This window comes from Lycorma delicatula, chromosome 6, assembly GCF_047948215.1.
Source record: "Lycorma delicatula isolate Av1 chromosome 6, ASM4794821v1, whole genome shotgun sequence".
Classification (NCBI taxonomy): domain Eukaryota; kingdom Metazoa; phylum Arthropoda; class Insecta; order Hemiptera; family Fulgoridae; genus Lycorma; species Lycorma delicatula.
The window spans coordinates 131,263,044-131,279,736 of NC_134460.1; the positions used below are offsets into that span (position 1 = coordinate 131,263,044).

The 16,693-nt window shown below is 30.0% G+C and overlaps 1 protein-coding gene across 1 annotated transcript in view; it reads left to right on the plus strand.

Annotated features, from left to right (window-relative positions):
* The window catches only part of Tbp (TATA binding protein), a 39,662-nt gene extending 30,845 nt beyond the window's left edge, over window positions 1–8,817 (plus strand). Inside the window, exon 7 of the transcript XR_012756729.1 lies at window positions 7,974–8,817. The gene's annotated coding sequence lies outside the window, so the exon portion shown is untranslated. The remainder of the gene's footprint in view (window positions 1–7,973) is intronic.
* Window positions 8,818–16,693: the final 7,876 nt, after the last annotated feature.

Below are 16,693 nucleotides of genomic sequence, written 5' to 3' on the forward strand. Positions count from 1 at the left end.
TTTCAATAACTATTATGTTATTTGGAACACATTTCACCCGAATCGATCAATAAACTTTCAGAAAATGAGAAGGAAAAAAATCCTGTAATAGAGTGTATGACGTACACAGTGTAACGGTGATTCAGACTAGTGTCTCAATAAAATCGTTAGACAACATTTAAATATTATCAGAGATGCAATCAAGAGGGTATCTGAGTATTTTTTCGATATCGTATTAGGTGGATGTAATATCCATAAGATAGGTGTGGAAGGGAAAATCAATATTACTGACGGACTTTGTACGAGACAGTCGTCAAGTTGAGGTTCTAAGGACTGGTTGTGTCTGCTTGGATCATTTATGTCCAATAAGGATCAGTCTCTTTAACAAGATAATTTTCATCCATTTTGACTACTTTCTCATGAGGAATAGTCGAGAAGTTTGATGCGATACCGTGAACATTTATTTTAGCATTACTGCACGCATGCGCAAGACATTGAGCGTTTACTTTTTTCCTGTTTAGCCTCCGGGAATTACCGTTCAGGTATTACTTCAGAGGATGAACGAGCATGATATGTATGAGTGTAAATGAAGTGTAGTCTTGTATAGTCTCAGTTCGACCATTCCTGAGATGTGTGGTTAATTGAAACCCAACCACCAGAGAAATTGGTATCCACGATCAAGTATTCAAATCCGTATAAAAGTAACTGCCTTTACTAGGACTTGAACGATGGAACTCTCGGCTTCCAAATCAGCTGATTTGGGAAGACGCGTTCACCATTAGACCAACCCGGTGGGTTATTGGGCGTTTACTGGAAGTATACAAGGACTCATTAGTTTGCGATCACAATCTGAGAAGTCTTGAGAATAGAAAATTAAAACGCTCGAGATTAGAATAAAAGAAGCGAAAGAAACATTACGTCAGTATCGACAATTAGCATTTGTAACAAGAAAGTTTACAAAACTCCAACTCAATAAATATGAAGCAGACTCCAATCACCAAAATTCATCATGAAAAATGCGGCTGTACATCTTGGTCACGATTCTCTCATCACTCAGCTGGATAAGGAATTCGCCTTTTACGTTCCAGTGTGTTTTATATGTGTGTAGCAATAACAATCACGCCTACAACTGTGTGTGTGAATTTATTTACATTTATGAGATTACTTTAAAAAGTCTTGAAACACTTTTTTCACAATGGGACGGGAAATGGCTAAATTTCTCCGAAGGTTCCACGACGATATTCAGGAGATACCGAAATCCGGTCGTATACTCGATTTCACATATGTAAACAAATATGATTTGATATTATTTTAACGAATTTATTTATTTATGAGGTTACGTCAAGAAATTGATGTGTACAAAAGAATGGTAGTGGAAGGACCAAAAAATTATAGAGTCAGACGCTGGCGAATTAAAGGTTTATTAAAAAAAATTGCGCAATCCAAGACACAAGACGCTTACCACATACGGTTGTAAAGGGGATCATTTTCAAGTTGTACGAATCTGGTAAATTTTATCATTCTGTTGAGTAGCTTGAAGCAGTTCATACTTTTCCAGTTAGATCCAGTCACGTTCATTAATGACACTTCGTCTACAATCATTTATTCGACAATAAGATTAGATGTAGATTGTTTCCACGAGTACACTGTATGAGAGATGAAAGGATGTTTATACCAAATACGGAGCTGTTTTGAACGCCATGATAAAGAACGAGCTATTAAAATTTTTTTAACCTTTGGGACCACCGTTAGGTATTGCTTTAGAGGATGAGATGATTTGTAGCGTGAGTAAAAATGTCGTCCCTGACCGGGATTTGAACCCGGGACCTGCGGATTAAAGGCCGAGACGCTACCGCTCGCGCCACGGAGGCCGTTAAAAATTTATCATTTGGTTTAATACACATCAAAATTAAACTAGTAAAATCGTAAGTATTTAAACAGCCCCATTTTATCTCTAACATTATTAATTTTAATTTCTAGTTTTAATTACTAATTAACCTGGAAATACACTGACACAATTATTATGGAAATTCTGCGACTCGCAGGAGCACTAATGCGCGAGAATGCATACGTGCCCTAACCCGAAAATCTCTTACCTCTCTCACTAAAAAAGGATAGGTTACATCATTCTGAACACAATAAACCTGTCCCGAGTTATAGCGATTTAAAATTTTAAAAAATTTGACATGACCTCGAAAATATTTTTCAATTTTGTTTTTTACCTGAGGTCAAGGTCGAGATCACCCAGCCTCCTGGGAGTTAAATTTCGAGGTTGTCCTAGAATCGCCAAATCCCCTCTATTCACATTCATAAATATAAACAGTAAGTATATTTAATTTTCTAAATGAAGTTTACACATTCATACATATGAATGCCACCAGATATGATCTGACAGTCCATTTTTCTACCTTAAAAACTCAACTTTTTGAGGGAGCTCCAACAGATGAAGTATAAGTATTTCAGGGCAACAAAAAAAAAACAGTACACCTTCATTAGTTGTACTGTAAAAGAGTACAGCTTGATTTTGTTACAAATGAAATTAGTTTGATCAATCCATGAGAGTTTGTCTTCTAATAAAATGCCCAGAAATTTCGCTTTGTCGGCTATCTGCATTAGGGGAATTTCTAACCATGCGATCAGCAATGTTACATCTATCTACCTGAAAGCACAATGTAACAGTTTCATCCATATTTAAAGTTAAGATATTTTCAATCAGTCCATTGAATAAGCTTTCGCTACTATTGTGCAATTTTTCATTCCTTTTAAATAAGTATCTTCAGATATAGATGTAGTTGTGTCGTTTGCAAAAAGATTTACAATGAATGCCTCTGGATAAAGACAAGAGGCACTTTCCTGAGGTACTCCGCTCTTGCATCTTGAAGTGAGGATCTAAATTTTACATGTGTATTCTTAAGAAAAGATGAAATAAGCTTTTCCATTAGCAAAAAATGTGCAACTAAATCAAATGCTTTATTTAGGTTGCAAAAAAGGAAAATGTAATCTTTTTGTTACCAACGGAATTTAAATAAATTTTCCAAAAACTGTAAATGACTGTCAATAGAAATTTTTCCTAAAACCATAATGAAAGTTTGTTAATACGATATGCTTTTCAAGAAAAGTTAACAGTCGATTTTTCATATCAACTACATGGTGATTCAGTGAAATTTGTGTTGGTACCCCAGGCGAGTGTCAACACTATAACTATAGAAGGCAGTTCACACAAACTTATTTTATTATCATGGATACTTGGAGTGGTGTGCAACATCATGCTTTTCCATCAAAGCTTTTTATGAAAATAACGATTTTGTGGAAGCTGCCCATAGAGTATTTAATTTATTTCGCCACAATCATGTAACATTAGCACATGCACAACAGATGGATGGGTAATCTTGAGAAACAGGTTTAGCAATGAAAAGAAACCTCCACTGGTGTGCAAACTGTTTGTACATCAGATAATATCAAGTTATTGTCATAAGAAGCCCACTGCATCAATTCATCATCATGCAGTGTCTTGACAGTTGTGAAGTTCAAGTACTCAAGGAATACTTATCCAGGACTTACTTTGTTATCCATACATTTATTAGATCATCCAGAGACAAACCAAATGACTACATAATGTGCTATCGATTCTGTGCACAAATTGTTGCAAAGATAAACAAGGATTTTCTTAACAAACTGTGGTTGACAAATGAAGCACATTTCCAGTTTAGTGTCTTTCTTAATAAAAAAAATTGTCATTAATGGATACAGAAGATTTCTACATAGATACACCAGCACTCACTTCACAGCAACAAGTTTACTCGTGGTGTGGTCTGGTGTGCTGTGTCATCATATGGCACAATATGCCCTTACTTTTATTTTGTGAGGCCTTTATGAGGATGATGGCCTCAACTTCCGAATCAGATCGATTCGTTACCATGCTGAAAAACTTTGTGTGCAACATCTACAGACATTTCCATAGATCATTAACTATGTGCGCTCTGTTTCAACAACATCACACACAGTACAAACATCAATGACTGCTGTCCACCAGTTGTTCGATAACTATATATAACTTCAAGAAATTGGAACATTCCATAGCCTCTCAGGTCTCCTGATTTGTCTGTGTGCAATTTTTTCTCGTTGTGTCAACTTAAAAGCAAAATGCATACTAGTCTACCTGTTGTGAAGAATAACTAAAAGAAGATCCAAACAACAATTGTTGAAATTGATTTTGAAATATTTTGTCAAGCCATGCAGGGTTTCACTAAAAGACTACAGGAATGGTACTTACACCAAGACTGAGCTCACCTGCAAGATATGATCTTTGAAAAAAAAAATTGTGTGTGTGTTCATAAATGGCTTGTTTTTTTTATTTAAATATTATAAATAAATTTATTTATAATTTCTTCGTAAAAATATTTAATTTTCAAAGTTTCCCGGAATCACCTGAACTTTAGTAAATATGGACATTAACGCAATTTGCCTATAATGGCAGGAATATAATTAATGCCCATGAAATATTAACTCTTTATATTTGAAATAAAACTTCCTGAGTATCCACAGTAAAAGATATAGATTCATCAACTAAACTATTCAATGTGAATGAATTTGTTTGAAGTTGATTAACATTATCACTGTTTTTAATACTGGAAAAGAAATTAATAAATTCCTCTGCTACCTAAATTGGGGATGAGATTAACAGAAGTGGTTCTTTTGTTTTTTTTTTTTGGGGTTATCTCACCAGTTTCATTTTTAAATCTGCTTTCACTCTTTATTACTTCCCACACGGTTTTAGATTTATTATTTGAAATAGATATTAAATTATCATAATATAATACTTTAGCAGTATGAATAACTTTAGGGTAAATTGATTTGTAATCAAATTATCACACAAATTATATTTTTACATTTCAGAGATTTTTTTTGCGTAGAGCTAGATTTTACAATTCATTTAGTAATCAATGCATTTTTGTTTTTATGTTTAAACTTTCTCTTTAATGGAAAGTTAGAAAGATAACTGTAGGAAATTATCATAGCTAATTTTATTACTTTCCCAATCTGTTTCAGATTACAAGGTTCTGAAGTTTCTAATTGAATCCTTATTGATCCACTCTCTTGAAAGAATAAAAGTAAGAATTTTCTTGTTGCACATTTTCATCAATAAATGATGCTATTGCAATTTAACAATTATTATCTGAAAGAACACAATCTACACAAATGTATGTGTATATATTGTAACAATCAGATATTTTTACCTCTTCTAAAATGTAAAATGAAATTATTTTCAGAATCAATCAAGAGACACTGGTAGCAAGGATGATGAAACTCATACACAAAGCATTTTTTATATTATATATTTTTATACAGATTATATTTATTTGTATTTTATTCAGAAATACTTATGATTATATTTAATACTTAGAAAAACGAGCTGATAATTCATGCTCACTATGAATGGTTTTTACAATTTCAGTTTATTAAAAGAATGATGATTGAACTATTTTACCACTTTTTATCTTATTCTAAAGGTGTTAAAATTTAAGATCACATTCACTCATTTTTTATTTCAATTCATGTTTATGATGCCAGTACTTGTACTAACATTTAATTTAGAATATAATTTTAATTCTTAATTATTCATTACATTTAATTTCTTCTATATATCTTCTTGAATTTCAGTTTATTGAAAAAAAAATGTCTGAATTCATTATTTTATAAAATCAAATAAATGTTTTTCATTTTCTTGGACTATTTTTTTTTCTTTTTACTTCAGATTCATTCAGTCTGACTGGATTCATCAGCAGATGAAATTATTAACTTTTGTTCTATGTTATACCAATACATGTAATTAATTATACCTGTGATGAGATGATAACTCAGACTGGTATAGTTTCATCTTGAACTGATATTTTATCTATCTATGGATATCTGATATTGAATCAGATTATGGTAAAAATAAATTATTCTTGATAAAATAGTACGTCATTCTCTTGAATGAATTCTTTCTGATCAGACTGTATATCACTCTATGGGACTAATTCCCCTGATCAGATGGTATATCAACCTGTGGAGCTGGTTCCTCCTGATCAGATGGTACATCACTATGTGTAATGAGCTCTTCCTGATCAGATGGTATGTCAATCTCTGGAGTTACTCCTTCCTTATCAGATGATTTATCACTTTGAGGAATTAATTTCTCCTGATCAGATGGTATGTCAACTTGTGGAGCTAGTCCTTCCTGATCAGATATATCACTCTGTGGAACTAAATCCTCCAGTTCAGATGTTATGTCAGCCTTTGGAACTGGTTCTTCCTGATCAGATGGTATATCACTGTGTGGAATGAGCTCTTCCTGATCAGATGGTATGTTAATCTCTGGAGCTAGTTCTTCCTTATCAGATGACATATCACTTTGTGGAACTAAATCCTTCTGATCAGATGTTATATCAATCTGCGGAACTGGTTCTTCCTGATCTGATGGTATATCACTGTGTGGAATGAGCTCTTCCTGATCAGATGGTATGTCAATCTCTGGAGCTAGTTCTTCCTTATCAGATGACATATCACTTTGTGGAACTAAATCCTTCTGATCAGATGTTATATCAATCTGCGGAACTGGTTCTTCCTGATCAGATGGTATATCACTCTGTAGAACTAATTCCCCCCGATCAGATTTTATACCAACCTCTAAAGCTTGTTCTTTTTGATCTGACAGTATATCACTGTGAGGAATGAGCTCTTCTTGATCACATGGTATAACACTCTGTGGAAAGTGTTCTTCGTGATCTGATGTTACATCAGATAGTGAAATCAATTCTTCTAGTTTTAATGATTCACTTGTTGTCCCTCTTATTAGTTTTTCGATTACATCTTTGACTATTTGATAAATTATTTTTTTTGTAGCCAAACTTATTGTATCATCAACAACTGTTTCTGATATAAGAGTCATCTCAGAAGTTGGCTTTTTTTTTATGTATTCCATTTCTTGGTCTGTTTGTTCAATTGACTGTCTCAACAAATCTGATGACTGTGATATTATTTCTATTTTTTCTATACTTGTACGAGTTACTATATCCACTAAATCTTCAAAACGTTCAGTTAATACCAATTTACCCATTTCTATTATATTCTTTATTAACTTCTTGGCTACTAATTTAATCATTTTTTCAATCTGAAGTGACTTGTGTTTCTCTTTGATATCTTCTAATAAAAATACAAAACTCTCTGGATCATGTTCTATTGATATATCACTTAGTTCTAAAGTTTGCATTTCAGATTGGATATCTTTTGATTTTTTCATGAATATATCATAATAACTATCACTCGGACTAGGTACAAGTTTTTGTGAGAAAAAATCTTCATATTTTATCTCAATACTTAGGTATTTATCTTCAACTGTTTTATCTCTAACTTCATGTTCCTCTTTTGCAACTGGCAGCCCAACATTCAGTTTCTTTTTTTGTAGTACTTGCTTACGCGGTATTGGAGGTAAGGGACGTCCTTTAAGACTTAATGTTTTTATCTCTTGCAATAATTTTCCTTTTTTTGAAATTAAGTCATGTAAAACATTCTTTAACCTTTCTATATCAGCTGCCATATCTGCTTCAATTTTTTTTCTTCGTGGAAGTCTACTCTGAAACATTGCCAAAAAAGAAAAAAAATTATATTAAATGCAAATGTTTATTTTATATTAAAATATTGATTTAATTGTTACTTAACATTTTAAGTAAACTGTATTGTTCTGAACCCACTGTTGTTCAATATTATCCTCTTACTCTGCTTCCTCATAAGAAAGTTTTAAATCTTTTACTTCAGATCAGATTGAACTGAAATTATTTCCGAGTTTCAAAGTACACTGCACCTAATAATAATAATTAAATACACTGAGTATCTGATATTAGGCTAATCTCACATTCAGAATATGTACATCATCGCATGAGCATTGTTTAGATGTGTATTATTTAGTAGGATATTAGTTGAAATCACACAAAATAATAAATATTCTGTTTCAGGTTTAGAAAAAGTGTAAAAGGAATTTTTAAGATAGAGAAATAAGATATGAACAATTAACTCAGCTAGCTACAAGTAAATAGAATCAATATTTTAAACTGTTTCAACCATTAATAAAATGTGATGACAAGACAGGAAAACAGCTTTTTCACAACTAAATCTTGTATGATGAAGACTTATTAAATTCAGACTATTACTAGTTTACAGCTTACAAAACATCATCATGTAGGAGTGCACATTAATTACTTAACAATTATGTACTATTTATTTATAAAAGACATTTATAAATAATTATTTCATATTTTAATTAAGTACTTGGAGGTATTAAGTGAAAGCATTATAGTTATATATGACTTTCCAGTCTATTAGATTGGATCTTGAAAAATCAATAGGTTAAATATGTATGAAACTTAATTTCATAAATAAGCTTAGCATTATTAATTACGTTTAAAAACTCTATACTTAATGAAAGATAAAGTGGTAGAAGTGAATTTTATAATTCCCAACTTAAATAAAGGAAAACCAAATGTGATCAATTTTTTTATTGAAATGCTATGCTAAGTATAATCGTCATGGATAGTAGTTTCCTACAGCTTAACTTGTCATTGTAATAGAAATGGCTAAAGATCACATACATATTCATATGTGTACTAAATGTTACACAAATAGACCTTTCTTGTAAGTATACTTTAAAACTTTTTTTCTTTGATGCTTTCATCTCTACAATTATTAAATCTTTTATTACATTTATTTCTTAATCACATAATTTGAAAATAACACCATTATTAAAGAGCACTAACTTTTATACTTTGTTAGAAAAGAATGAAGTTAAAGACAAAATATTACTGAGTAAAAATACACTATATGTAACAACTAGATTTTAAATTAATCTGTAAATCTTCTTAAATTAGATATTTTTCCATTTACTTCAACATTTTTCAATTAGAGAAAACCTTTTGAATACAATAGCTATATTAAAATTAATAAATTTGTACGTATTGAATAATATAACTGATTTTTTTTTTGGGTTCCTGAAAAGAATAAATTTTGTTGACAAATGGATTAGTACAGCATAAACTAAGAAGGTAAGAGGTTATAGGAAAGTATGTATAAAAACAACCATAACATGCAAAGAAAGAATTAATCTGAAAGAATGGATCTTTCATATACCCTTTTGAGATTTTCTTTTTCAACCAGTTTTGCAACTTTTCCTTTTTCCTCTAGGAGTGCACACATAAGATGAAGTTTTTCAGTATTTACTCTTTGTATTTTTGCAAGTTCTTCACCTCTTTCCAGTAATTCCAGCTGTAAAAAAATATAGAAGTGTTTTATTTTTTACCTCAGATAAATTCTACTAACTGTATGAAAAAATAAGGAAGTTGAAATAGTTCATAAAACTATTAAAATATTTGTGCATGGATATTAAATAAGCTGGATAGGAGACACTCCTAGAACAAAATTTACAACAAAACATTTTGTCTATGAAGTTTTAAATTTATGTTAAATAATTTTTCCACCTTAATTTTTGCGTAAGTGCATCTTGATCAAATAAATCAAAAGTAATTTTTCTGCTGAAAATGGATGTAATTTAAACAATTATCTATGACTGTTGTAAATTTTATTGAATTTATTCTCTTAATATTTTTCAAATTTAAAAGGATAAATTCAATTAAACAATTAAATCCCATGCACAAGCTTCAAGCTTATGTGGTTATATCAACCAAAAAGAAAAAAAATTATACATATATTTTTTTTTTCTTATATATAATAATACAAGTGAATGTTTTAATCTCGTCCACAGGAAATAAAAGGAATATTTTGACATCATATAACTTAAACCTTGTTTAATCAAAGGGGACCGAGGTGAAAGCAAAAACAACCTCAGAAGCAAAAGACTTGATTGATAAGACCTGCTTCTTTGCAATACATTTCGATTTTTTTAATCAATATGTGCAAAATCCAAAACTTCCTGAACCTACCTAGTTAATAAAACTTACACCTTTTTCTAAAAAAAAGAATATTGTAATTTATTGATTTAAAGGAGGCTTGGAAACAACAGAACTTGAACCTGTTAAGTACAAATAATTTTTTCTTCCATGAATATACTTTGGGAATATTTTTAATAACCTAAACAGTTTCATGTTTTTATCGAATGAATATCTACTTGTCTGCTTATAGTTTTATGGTGATTTTGCCAGTCAATTCATTTCAAATAAACTTTCTTCCTCGTTCTTCCAACAAGATGTTTTCCATAATATCAGAGAAAACAGGAAATTTACTAATATAACAGCATAAGTACAAGTTTGTGACCAATCTTGCTTTCCGACTTACCAAACTTATCATTGTGAAAATTTTTATCTCTCAGGTTTATTTACAGAAAATATCTACCACAACCAACCATGAATGTTGGAAAACTCTGAATATAACATATCATGAAAGATTGTCACTAAAAAATATAATAAAGATTGTCACTATGATGAATAATTGCCAAACTAAGGAATATAGTTCTTAACATACTTTTTAGGCAGTCCATCAATGCGTTGCAGCTGGTAGTGAACTATTAATATTTTAATGATATTAGTAGAGATAAAATTTGGTTGTTTGAAATAATTCAGACTACCAAAAAATCTTTTACGGTCAAAGAAATTTTTCATATTTTAAAAGCCCATTTTTTTCTAATGACAAAAGAGTTTTGTCAAGTAATTAGTGAAATTAATTATTTCAATCCTACTCTCACTCTTGATTTCAATCCTTTACATTATCCCTTTGTCATAATATAATAGTGGTTTGTATGCTGTTATATAAAGAGGCAAAGGTTGTTTTTTCATTGTATTAATATTTTTAATACATTGTATTAATATTGTATTAAATATTTTTCAATATTTCTTTCATTGTATTAATTCTTACTTCTTCCTAAATGATGTAAATTATACTTCCTTATACGCATACTGCATATTATTTCTTGTGTATCATAAGTTATGTAGAAATTACATTACTTCCCAAGCCCCTCCCCCAATTTTGTCTCCTTTGGTAACCTTTAAGACAAAGACATTAATAATGAGTCTGATCATAAGAAGATTATCAACACACATTCACCAAACATTAAAATCTGATTTTAAAGGGAATCAGAAAAACATACCATCACTAGTCTTGAAATTATTTTTAATTATCTTAATCCCCCTTAAACCACCACTGTGATTTATTCCTGTAAAAATTTAAGAACTTTTAATAATCAGATTTTTATCATTTGTTTTGATAAAAATTATAATTAACAATAATATACAGTGAAATAATAAATTATAATTAACAATATACAGTGAAATAATATTTATGAAGAACATTTTTGGGAAGAACATAGAACTATTGCCGTTACAAAATGTTTCATAGTTTCAAGACAGTCGTCATTTTAATAGATTGCTGTAACAATTAGATTATGTTCCTTGTCGATACTCAACTTTACTACTGCCAGACTGTTGATCAAATCAAATTTGGAGACCATTTACAATATTTAAAATGAAATTTTCTATAAAAATTGATCTCTGTCTTTTTGATATTTCTTTTGATTATCGAGAAAAGTAGCTTTAAAGGTGCGACAGTGTATGGTGCAGTGGCTCAACCAATAAAGCCACAGCACTATCACTGTATGCACGACAAAACATAAAAAAAAAAAAAATAAAGAAAGGTGAGAAACAGAATTTATGGTCTTATGGTCTTATGGTCATTGTGTTTTTTGGGTAATGCTAAAAACCATGCAAAATACTTTTTTACCCTATAAAGGATGGTTAACCAGCTATAATGATTTTTAAGTTGAGGGCTGACAATTCTGAAACCCGCATACTCTGAAAAAATTACAAAATACTGGTAGTTTTCTATCAATTGAATAGGCTTTAGTTGTTGTTTATCTATATTCTCACAAGCACAAGGAAAATGAATGCAGTGGGTGGCCAAGGAACTGAGACAAGAAAAGCTAGATGGAAAGGGCTAGTAACAGCTGGCTAGACAGGTTGGAAAGGTTAGACAGGCTAGACAGGGAGGGTAAGCAAGCAAAGCAAGCCCTAACTGGCTAGTATTTAATAAACCTCCCAAAACAAAACAAAAACAAATTAGTTAATTATGAACCTCAGCCTTCTGAACACACTGGAGGTGAATTTTTCTGTAATTTGTAGTATATAATTTTGTTCCTTTTATGAATCTTTATTGACAACATGTATTTCTTGAATTATTTGAACTCTTGTTGGTAATTGCATGCTTTGAACAATTCAACAGAGCATGAATATTTAATTAGATTTTCTTTCAATTAATGGTTTTTCAAAAGTAAATGTTTAAATTCAAAAAAGTGTTTTTTTTTCAAACATGTTAATGAATTCACATGAGTTTTTTTACTATAGGCAATCAGATTTTAATACATAATAAACTCTAAACTTATCCACGGATTCCTCTGATCAAAAGATGCTATAGAAAAGAAAATCACTTTTGTTTGCTTAAAAACAATTGCTGTATGGGAACATACCAATATTGTGTTATACTATGGCAAAAGTATATAATGATTTTCAAAAGGTGGTCTTGAACCAAGCGGCAATCCCTACCTCAGCGAAAAAGAATGATTTATACTAAAATCATTATTGAAATTAATTTATAATTTTGAGATTATATTTAATTAAAATATAACAGAATATTTAATTAAAATTGAAGGAATAAAAGATATTTAAAAAATTGAATTTACTATTAACACTAGTCTCAGATTGTTTTAACAGTACAGTTTCTACCCAATTGAAAAACTGCATCCAGTATTACATAACATTAGTTTACTATGTCTACTTCATGCCTGGCATTTATTCTTATTTCATGTTATTTTATTTTTAAATTACTACTCTGTTACATTCTGGTTGTTGGAAAATAGCTGGTAGTATGGATTTTATTTAAGTAACATTACCTACCAGACACATTAACAAAGGAATAACATTTTACTAAGGTACAATTATTTTATGATTATGAACATTGCTATAACACATGAGTTATAACTAACAGTGGAGATTAGGATATCTTTAGAATATAAAAAACATGTATTATATAGTAAACAAATTGAAGTTTCCCCAAGATTGCAATACTAACTGCTTTGAAACAAATATTAAGAAAAAATATAATATGTTGACTGACTTTATATTCAGCAACTTCTTCATCAATTTTTTTTTGCAAATGTTTTACTTGGTATCTCTGATCCATTATCATGCCTTTTAATATCATATCTTCCATTAAAGAAATGTCAATAATACAACCAAACTTTTTCATCATTTCTTGTACGATGTTTTTATTCATTGTTTCTACTTGCTCTTGCATATGTTTTATATCTACTTTCATTCGTTTCAAATGTGTCTTATATGTCCTGAAAAAGTTAAAAATGTTTTTATTATTTATTTTATTATAAATGGCATGTTTCCATTATTTCTTTTTATGATAATAAAAACCCCATACCTCTTGTTACTAATTCAGTTCAGGCAGACACAAATTGAATCTAATACTACCTACAGGGAATGAGAAGAAATATGAAACTTGACTTTCAGAGAGAAGTCACAAAATTACATTAGTAGATTATTTTAAAACTATTCTTATTTTAATTAATTAAACTACCAGAACTCATCATAAAGTAGTCTCATAAGACTACTTTTCAGTTATTAATAAAGAAAAATATACTGAATTTTCAGTATGTTTTTCATGGAAGTAACTTTGAAACCATGCAGCTCACGTAATTTATGATAAAAAGTTTTGAATGTAAATTCTATAGGAGAAAGTGTAAAGGATAATCAAACTGAAATATTAATAATCAGCCTGATGCTGTGGGAATAATGGAAAACTGAATCTCTGCAAAGAGCATTCTGTAACTTTCTAGGTGCCTGTTGCTGAGAGGATCAGTATTAGAAAGATGTTCAGACTTAGAGCATTTAGGAAATAAATGGACTTGTTCCAGAACAGCTCAAATGATACAGACTATGTCATGACGGATATTCTGGATTCTTCACTCATACAGAATCTTAAGACCATAAAAGAATTTTTAGAATGCTGATTATCTTTAAGAGCAGTATTGATTCAATGGCTGCTGTTTAGGTAAGTTTATTAATCGTGTATAGAACTGACTAAACTGAAAAACATATAAAAGTGACTATCACGTATAAAAATGTGTTTGTGGGAATAAGTCAGCTCATACAGATCTGTTCCCAGCAAAGAGACAATTTGTAGGACAGAAACTTCTGCCAGTAAGATTCTGGGTTTAAGTCAAAAACTTTCCAATTTATTTTTACTACTGAATAAAATAATTTCACAAGAAACAACCAACTGGCTGCATTTATGTAATGATAGTTTATTCCGACAGTTTTTGTCTATTACTTACTGATGTTTTAATATTTCCACTTTAGTTTCTTCTTCTAGCTCAGCCACCCTTTTGTTAAGTTTAATAAGTTCTTCTTTAGGAAACACAACAGTTTGGTCTATAGGTTCATATTTATAATTTTCTGTTAAATGTTGCAACTGACTCGCTTTCATTATTATAACTGTCTCAATTTGATTTAATTTTGTCTGTTTATTTCTCTGAAATTTAAAAATATGAATTAAAATGTAAAATTTCAAACATAATAATGTTTCTAATTAAAATACTTGTAAATAATAAACAATAATAAATAAATAAAATCAGATTTCTGGAACCTTTTTGGCAATTTAATTTAATACTTGAACTAAGTTTATAACACTTTCACTAATCCTCAATAATATTAAGCCATATAGGAATTCAATATGCATTAAGATAACCTAAATCTCAATCACAGTGTCAAAGAGTTATATTGCAAAGAAAGTAAAAATCTCAGGGCATGTTTCTACAAATGAATATAGAGGAAAAAAAATCTTGACCTGATTTCTGCTGATAGGTAAAATGAAGCCGTACTGAAATTCTTCCGACCGGAACCTTAACTATGGTTTCATATGGTTTTTGACATGAAAAATTGAATATAAGATCTCAGTATCTCCAGTTATTAATAGGACTCAATCTCTAGTATTTTGCAAAACGTAATGTCATCAAGATTATTCTCATGAGAAACTAAAATACTGATACATAAAATTTTAACCCGACCTACCCTAGCAATAGGAAGCAAAATTCTGGTTCTATTCAGAAAGAATGAATTAGAATTATATAGGTCCAAGTATAAATACAATCATAAAAGTTGGCAGGACTTGTAACTTTAGAATTACTTGGGCACTAAGTTGAAGAAATTATAGATGGGTTAGCCAAAGGGAAAATACTACTCAGAAGGTCAAGGCTTATACATACGGTGGACCAGTCAAACAAAAAACAATTGTTTTTGAACTTAAGAACATTTAGCAGAGAGTAGAAAGTTACGGACATCTTCTAGGCATGAAACTAACCTGGGTTGTGTGGCCACCAGGAAGTGTATCAGGCCCTTCTTAATTATTAGGACAATCCAAAAATTTTCCTATGATCTTTTTCTTTGCATAATCTAGCATGGTAGTATCTTGTCTAATGGATGATATCTGTTATGATGATGATGAGTCTTTTATATGGAAACCTATTTCAACAGGTTTTAATGTCATACTTGTCAGTTGTCATTCTCTCATCAATGAACAACATATTCTACACTATGATGGTTGTAGAGTTTAGATTATATGTTTATAATATTGATGTCTATTAGAAAACTATTAGAACTATTAGAAAATGTTATTCAGTAATTAAAATGTTTAAAAACAAAACAATATCATTTACACAATACCTTGAAATTTATAGACTTACTACATCCCTTCCCTGTGTCTACAATTACTTCATCATTACAGTACTGCAGTACATATGAAGGAATCAGACTAACAAGTTGCAAAAAAGATTGAAAATTGCATCTTCTTATGATCTGATTATTCCATTGCACAAAGAACAGCATAAGTAATAACCTGAAATCTTTGAACTAGCATTAGCTTATTTGATTCAGAGTACTTCTTTCCATATAGCTGCAATAGAGGTTATTTTATGATGGTATCTGAATAAAGCAGTGAATTAAAACAAAACTTCTTCCAGATCATCAAAAATTTAGTATGACTATTTATAAAAATTTAGCACTGAAAACTAAATGAAATAGATTCATTACATAAAATTTTATCTAATTTGCACATTCTTTTCTTGAAGCTTACCTGTAATTGTTATCTTATCTCTATATCTGGCTATAGAGAAAAATTAAGTCGTAACTAATGAAATAGACAACAAAACAAATTAATTTACTGATAGTAATCAACTAAATTCATTTTTTTACATTCTATGATTAAGTATAGCTTTTTTTAATTTTTGTGTTGGTCACAATTGAGTTAAAAATTCAGTCTAAAAAAATTTAATTTAGTTAAATTAAAAAAGTTTAAAGTTAAATTTTTTTATTTTAGACTCAAAAAATGAAAATAGTACATATGTTAAAAACTTATGTGTTAAAACATATGTTAACATAAGCTTAAAACTTGGACATGAAATATGATATGGAAATTTTTAATGAATAAAAATTACCAAGCCTGATGGATTTTAGGTATACAATTGATGTTTCTGAAATGTTCCATAAAAACATTTTTAAAATTCAAATGTTGTAACACTTAAAAAGTATTAAATATTATTAATGACTCAGTTTAGAGTTATTTGGAAATTGTTCGCTTCAAGAGAACAACAGTATCTTTCAGAATTAATTATGTA